The sequence below is a fragment of the Cyanistes caeruleus genome, chromosome 4 (genome assembly GCF_971803275.1).
Source record: "Cyanistes caeruleus chromosome 4, bCyaCae1.hap1.1, whole genome shotgun sequence".
Classification (NCBI taxonomy): domain Eukaryota; kingdom Metazoa; phylum Chordata; class Aves; order Passeriformes; family Paridae; genus Cyanistes; species Cyanistes caeruleus.
In genome coordinates, this window is record NC_141704.1 from 56,830,593 (window position 1) to 56,837,979 (window position 7,387).

Sequence of the window (7,387 nt, forward strand, 5' to 3'; positions counted from 1 at the left end):
GCTCAGTCTTTATTTATATCAAGACACTGTCAAAAGTGTTTGAGAGCTTAGAATTTAATGGTACTGAGAGATGCAGAATCATATCACAACCATCCTGTGACTTCACATCCTAATTTTTGAAATGAGTTGTTTTTTTTCTGGTGTTTGCAGATGGGCTAGCACTGTTACCCACCAAGTATTATGTTGCTGTCATAGAGAAGTCAAGACAAATGTTTAGACAACAAATAAAGTGTGTGGATTATTGAGTGGAACGGCTGAAATTCAGTAAACATATGGTCTGCTTTACTGTGTGAGGCAAACAAAACAAGCACTGCATCCAAGGCTTTCAATAGTCCCCACCCTCAAATGTGTTTTGCCTGGAAACAAAACACAAAAAGAACCACACAGAAAAGCAACAATTCATCCAGAAAGTTCTGGCTGTCAGCTCCCTTTGGAACTCATCCTTTTGGCCTCTGCACCTAGATCCCCTTTCTCTGGGTTTTTTTGTTTTCTCTCTTGCTACCCCTGCGGCACCGCACAGCAAGCAGGGACATACCAGGCAGAAAGATTTAGGGAACTCATTCCTTATCAAAATAAAATGGGATAGAAGGAGGATGGAAAACATTTCCAAGATCTTGAGGACCTGAGCCAGACAAAGAGGAAAGGACCCAGCTGGATCCAGGTGGAACACCACAGGCTCTTGAGGTGCCACCACAGGGAAACACCAAGTGAACACTGATCTCTGGAGACACCATCTCCTACAGATGGTAGCGAGCTCTGGCACTAGCACACATAATTATCACTCAGCAGCCATGGAAAATACTGAGATAAGTTGTAAATTTCTCAGTCTTTGCATTATACTTGGAGTTTTTTTCTTATGATTTTATATTCTGTGTTTCTTGAAAAGCTTGTGAGTGCTACATTTTAGCCTTGTAACTGATTTTTTTATCTTCCTGAAATTTTCTAAGCAGGAGACCAAGAGCTATTTTTTTATACAAGTAATTGACAAGTTCTGTTTTTGTTACATTCTTGTAGAAGGCTGCTCTTTGCATAAGTGAAATCTTATTTAATTTTAACTTATTCAGTTAAAAAGTTAAACATTAAACAAACAGGAAAAATGCATTTTTCCTGAAAAATGCTGTCTGCTTCTATAGGCAAGTTGTTTTGTTTCTCAAACACAAGGGGTGGTGAAAAAATAGTAACACAGTGGGGAAGAAGCATATTATGACAGCTGAAGCAAGATGTTTAAGCTGAAAAGGGAAAATCTACTGACTTCCAAGTGTTTGTGTTGTGAATTGCACAAAACCTTCCCAGAAGATAGGGAAAAGATTAAATATGGTTTCATTATTTGGGAAACTGATGATCACTGCACTCATGTCAAGATACATTTTGAAACTCCATTTTAAGTGTATTTCTGGGTTTTGCGTTAACACTAATTTTTATGCTTTACTTCAAATGAAAATTTATACAAAGGCCTGCACTAAGGGTACTTAGTGATTTATTTATGTGCCATAAATACCTAAATGGAAACACTCCAGCTGCGAGTGACTTTTGTCAAAGAACAAGCTGAATGTAGCCATGATTTCATCCAGAATGGAAGGCTCTGTGTGTAAAGGGTGCATATGTGTGCCCCTTAACCCATGGGATCCCAGGGGAATACCCAGGTGTGTGGAAACATGCTTGTGGGACCTAAGGTGAATTCAGAGCTATGGCTGGTACTAGAGGATGGAGGATTCCTCTAGGAGGGTGAGGAAGTGGTAAAAAGGGTCACACAAGCTGTTTGCCCTGTTGAGTAACTTCAACAGCATGAGCTTGTGCTGATAAGGTAGGGAAACAGCCTTTTCCAGACTCCAAATACTCCAGTACTCCCTACTGGGGTAGGACCCAAAGAACTACGTAGAATCAAAACCTAGGGGGAAAAAGGGAACCTAGGTAAGTGATGGGTTTACACTAACTCTGAGTCCTTCAGTAAAGGAAAGAACTTTCTCAGAATATCTCTGCAAAACCTACTCATACTTCTGTTAAGATGCTTGCACAATCAGTCCTGTCCTTCAGCCTGGGTGGGCTGAAACAGCATCTCAAGAGCATCTCAATTTCACCCAGGTGCTGCTCCAGGCTGCCAAGGCTGACGTGTCCTGTCTGCAGGAGCTGCAAACACAAGCTGTCCTAGCACAGGGGAGCTGGGGGAGGCTGTAAGACACAAAATTATCCTGGGTGTCTTAAAAGAAAGCCAGCAGCAAGCTCTTTAAAAATTCTAGGGCTTTCAAAGGGTTGAGATCGTCCTAAGTGACCTCTGGGTCAGACCCTGCCACAGGAGGAGCTGGAGCCAGCGCCCTGCACTGCCTGGTGTGGGGAGGCATCTCTCAAGCCATGAAAACCTCACTTAGACAAACCCCTGTCTGGCATCTGAAAATGTTATATCTCTACTTTTCCATAACTTATGCTGGCATTCAAGCCTTAAGCCATGCAAATTATAGAGCACTTAATTATAGTGAGACCGTTTTGCAGCGCTGCTATGCCATCATACAAAAAAAACCCGGTTAACTTGCTACCTTGGTGAAGCTTGAAGACAGTTTCTTATTCTTCTTTGCACTGATTATGTAAATGTTTGTTGTCATTATGTTAAAAAGGGATTTTTCCAAACCTCTTCTTAATGGTTTCCTTAATCCCCACCAACATTACTGGCAAACAAAACATGCATTTGATATATTCATGGACTTAATGATGGAGTCTGGAGGGATTTCAGGTGTCTCTATTTCTGGGCTAGATAGCTTGAATTCACTTTAAAAGTAGTTTTCAACTTTTCAGAAGGGGCTGACAATCTTCCTTCTTTTAAGTTTCTCATGCTAAGCATTCAGAATTATGTTCCAAAACATTACCTTTTCACGTGTGGAGCATAAATTCACCCTTCCTTTCCTAAGAGTTCCAGGTTAATTAACCAGTGGTTCTGCATAACCAGGGGTAGGATGGAGTTGAGAGACTGGATTTTTTGCAACAGGTCAAAGTGAGCATAAATCCTGTAGCCCTTGAAAGAGGAAGGCAAATTCCACGGCAGAGGTGAGTCTCAATCTGGATGGATCTCACCTCCTGCTCAGTGCTGTAGGAAAGCACAGCACAGCTTTCAGCCAGGCTGCCAGCCACGGCTGTTGTGAAACCCATGGCTATAATGGGCAGGAAGTGTCCGTGTTGGGTTGGTTTCTTTATTTGTATCTGCAGTCTCCATCCCCATCTCACCCTGGGCTGCTTGAGGCAGTGAATCAGAGTGATTTCTGGGTGCTTAAAGCCGTTTGGATTTCAGCCCTGTGACCTGTAACTTGCTCAGGGTGCCCATAACTAGCTGGCAGTGCCTGGCCTGTCAGACCTTATTATTTAAAAGGGATTACAGGCACAATACCTCACATGGCTGCAGAGGCACTGAGGAGGGGTAAGTGGCCATGATCATGTCGTGGGCTGCAGTAACAGAGCTCGGGGTGTCACCACTCGGGGCACAGCACTGCTGAGCAGCAGGATCCACAGGCTGTCGATGACATTGTCTTGTGGAAGTGACTGATGCCTCTAGACAGAAGGATGCAGTAAAGCTGTAATCAGTGCTGCTCTGAATGCCATGTGCCTGTCTCATTCTGTCAAGTCTTTCAGCAGGAACTGAGTAAATCTATGCTAAGCTGTAAGATTTTGCAGTTATGTGGTACCTTGACCTCACAAGAGGTCCAAGACGTTCATAATCCCACATCCAATGTGCCCCTGAATGCCCCCTGTGGAATGAGCTGCACGAGAGTGTCAGAGAAAGGGGAATCGAGGAGCCTGACTTTGATCTGTGTTTTCTCAGGAACATGCAATGGCCTGGGCAGATGAGTTGATTTTCCATGCAGCAATATCAGCCCCTCTGTTGGAAACACTCGCATTATGCTGTGCAGGGCACATGGTTTCTTTAGGAGACAATTTTATTTTGCCACCCATCAGCTGGTTCAGCAAGGGGATGAGGATGTCTCCACAGGTAAAGCAAGATTGTCTGCCAGGTCAGGATTAAGCTTCCAGGCACTTCAGTGGGATGGGACCTAGAAATAGCAGACCTTACACAGGCATGGAGAATGTTCTGCCTTGCTAAGTCCAAACAGCAGCTGCAATGGAAGACAAGCATGAATGAAAATAGTAAAGCAAAGACACAGCTGTAGACGTGGGGCAAGCAATGAAGTTAGAACTGGGGTAGCACTGTAAGTGCTATAAATGGCTATGAAGAGCTAGTAAGTTTATAAATGGCACTTGGATATTGCTGAGGGACAAGGAGTGAATACAGTGTGCTGTTAACATTTCTGTAATTAAAATGACAGGTGGCAGCCAGGCACAAGTGAGGGCGCACGTTTTGTGGATAGGAAAAAACCGTGGCTGCATCAAAGCCAATAATGCAGGAGTTTTCAGGAGCAGGAACCATATACTCTTGCATCTTGCTGTATCTTTTCCCCAGTCTTTTGGAGATGCTTTTTGCTGTGGTAGTAGAGGAGTCCTTGGACTGGCAAGTGTCATGTGTGGTACCTGACAGGGTCCCCTGTGAACCAAAGCCAGTGCTGAGCCCTATCTTTGCTCCACAAAAAAAAAAAATCCCAGTATTTGGGGGCTTGAAATATAAAGCAAGTAAATAAACATTTTAAACTAAAATGTGAGAGCGTTCTCTATTCCCAAGTTAGAGAATTGCAATAGAATCTTGTTTTATTAACAGTATCAGAAGGAAACAGCTGGAAATTGTGATCTCCCCTTGCTGTTCTTCCTTTCCCTCCTCTGTGTCCCACAGTGTGTGGAAAACAAGCAGACAGGGGAGGAAAGAGGAGCAATTGAAAGTGCCTTCATCCATATGAGCAATCTCAATGAACTGAGCACTGAACCTGGTAATATACAGAGATTTTTTGATGATGATCAATCAGAGAAAAAGCAAATTGTGCACAAGTTTTAGTCCTTTTCTCTGATGAAAAGGATTTTGACATGAGGAGTGCCCAAGGCATCCAAAACTTCCCACTGTTAAAGAGGTAAGCAATAACTGCTTTTAATTCTGCTACGAATATTCTCCATGGCTTTGAAAAGTCAGGTAACAATCCTGGAACTCAGCCACAGAATTACCTTTTTAGGTTTTTTCAGATCTTTCCCTGACTGATATCTTGTCTTCTGTGAGAGATGGTTCCTGTGCTGGCTTGTCTTGACACCTTTTTTACACAGACAAATTTCTCAGTGTCTATGTGATCAGTAAAACTTTCCGTGGTACCTGGATGGGTGACAAAGGCACTTTGAGAAGCCTTGTTAAAGTATTTTTCTGATCTGACCTAACTTAAGGGGGCAATCATGATTGATTTTGCTTGTTCACAACAGCAGAAGTCTGTCTGGAGGACATTTCACAATCTAGTTAATAATGTAAGTCCATGGAAGATATATCAGGGCTACGGAGAATTTAGCCTGCAGTTTTACAGCACATCTGGCAAAATCACTGAGTGAGCTTCAGAGATAAAAGAATGATTTAAAATAAAATAGATATAATAACATATGTTTTGTACATGGCATAAGGAAACTTTGTTTAGTACACATAGAACACATGTAATGTGAAGAATTAACACCCCAAAGAGCAGAAGGAAGTTTGTTTTAGTCAGGTAAAATTCTGCAGGCTTAGTTCACCCATTTGGACTACGTTTATTTTTATGTTTTTTGTTTGTTTATTTGTTTGTTTGGGGTTTTTGGTGTTTTGTTTTGTCACAGTGGTTTCATTATGATATTTACTCTTCTACAAAATTTTAACATCTCTTGGGAATCAGCTATAGTGTGAATATCTTCCAATACATGAAATACCATCCAAAGAAGCATCTTTAAACTTTGGCTGCGTTTACAGGTCATCAAACAGCCACAAAACATCACAAATAAACAGAAATCTAAAATTTTAATCCATAGTGTATTACAAAGATGATATATTCACATAGCACACACCACAGAGACACATTTAATACCTGCTTGAATTTCTTTGCGCTTTTTTGGTACCAGACCATGGGAATATGCAGTAAATACCATGGTTACAGTTGTGATAATGCCAAAATGAAATGTATCACTTGAAATTTGCCTATTTCCAGGCTCCTTAGCTAACCTGGTGGAGGGATTGATTTCTTTCACCAGAGCAGTTTGACAGCCACAGCTCTAGGAAATGGATTGAAGATAGGAGGGGAGAAAGAGATGTTTTATTTTGAAATGCAGTGTGGTTGTTTTGTTTTGAAACATGTCAGCCCCCCATTTTCAGAGGGGGTCTGGGCCTTTGACAAGTTCTCTGCTGGTGGGAGTGATCAGACACTCACCATGCCTTTGAGCTCCTCACTCTGTTCCCTCAGCAGTTTTTGATCCGTAGGTGCCACTACAACACTCACTTTGTTACCCCGTGCTAATAAACAACCTGTGCCTTGTGGTACATGGGGAAAAGTGGAGCTGATGCTCTGAATAACCTGCTCAATTTGTCTTATGATGGTGAGGAAAATGATTTTATGGTACAGTCTCTCCCCACCCCTAATGCCATGTCCCTGTGAACATCTTTTAGGCACTTTTCTTCTTTAATGTCCTTTAAAATTAAGGGTCTGAATATGTCCAAGCTGCTGTCTCCCTAAAATTGTGTCCTCTCCTCTCAGGGAATTCATTTACAAAATGGGCACACTTGGAGAGCTCTGCTGTGCAGGAGCAGGAATCTGGTAAGAAAAGACACAAAGCAGAACATAACTTTAGTTATGACCCTCCCTCCAGCTTCCTCCTCAACACCTACAGGCTTCAAACTCTGTTTCTTTCTCTTTCATTCCACAGCTGGAATTCAGGGCAGATTTCAAGAAAAAAATGCACAGAATTTCTAGTCCCTTACACTGGAATATCTCAGACTGATAATAACAGCAACCTCAAAATATTAGTTCTTAAGAATCACTCAATATCGGAGGGAAATTAATTCCCAGAGCAGTATTTGTAATAAAAATAAAGGTTTCTGTACTACAGAGAATAACAAACACAACCAATTAGCTCTGAAAAGTCATAGCCTTGGGATTTTGTGTTATTTTTTTGTAAGATATTAAATAATGACTGTGTTCAAAATTTGCAGATTTTAGTACAGTCAGAACTTCTGATCATAGTATTGATAATTGAAGAAATTATTTTAAATGAGAAGGAAGAAATCCTAAGATTTTTGATCCCTCTGAATCATTTATTTTCTGCCTTCATGTTTACTTAGCTCTTGGAAGATTTGCTCCAGGTAGGCAGCAAGGTTTGTTAATAAAATTCTTGCCTGTGCTATAAATGAGCAAATAATTTCTTTCCTTAAGGAAGATGAGGCAAAGAATAAAATATGCACCTCCAAAAGATAATGAGCATTTAGACAACAGCTAATGAAACTTGAATGAAGAGTGATGAA

The 7,387-nt window shown here is 41.4% G+C and overlaps 1 long non-coding RNA gene across 1 annotated transcript in view; it reads left to right on the plus strand.

Annotated features, from left to right (window-relative positions):
- The window catches only part of LOC111937485 (uncharacterized), a 48,611-nt gene extending 41,941 nt beyond the window's left edge, over window positions 1–6,670 (plus strand). The window contains exon 3 of the long non-coding RNA XR_015285655.1: window positions 6,624–6,670. This is a non-coding gene — a long non-coding RNA (uncharacterized LOC111937485). The remainder of the gene's footprint in view (window positions 1–6,623) is intronic.
- The last annotated feature ends 717 nt before the right edge of the window (window positions 6,671–7,387 follow it).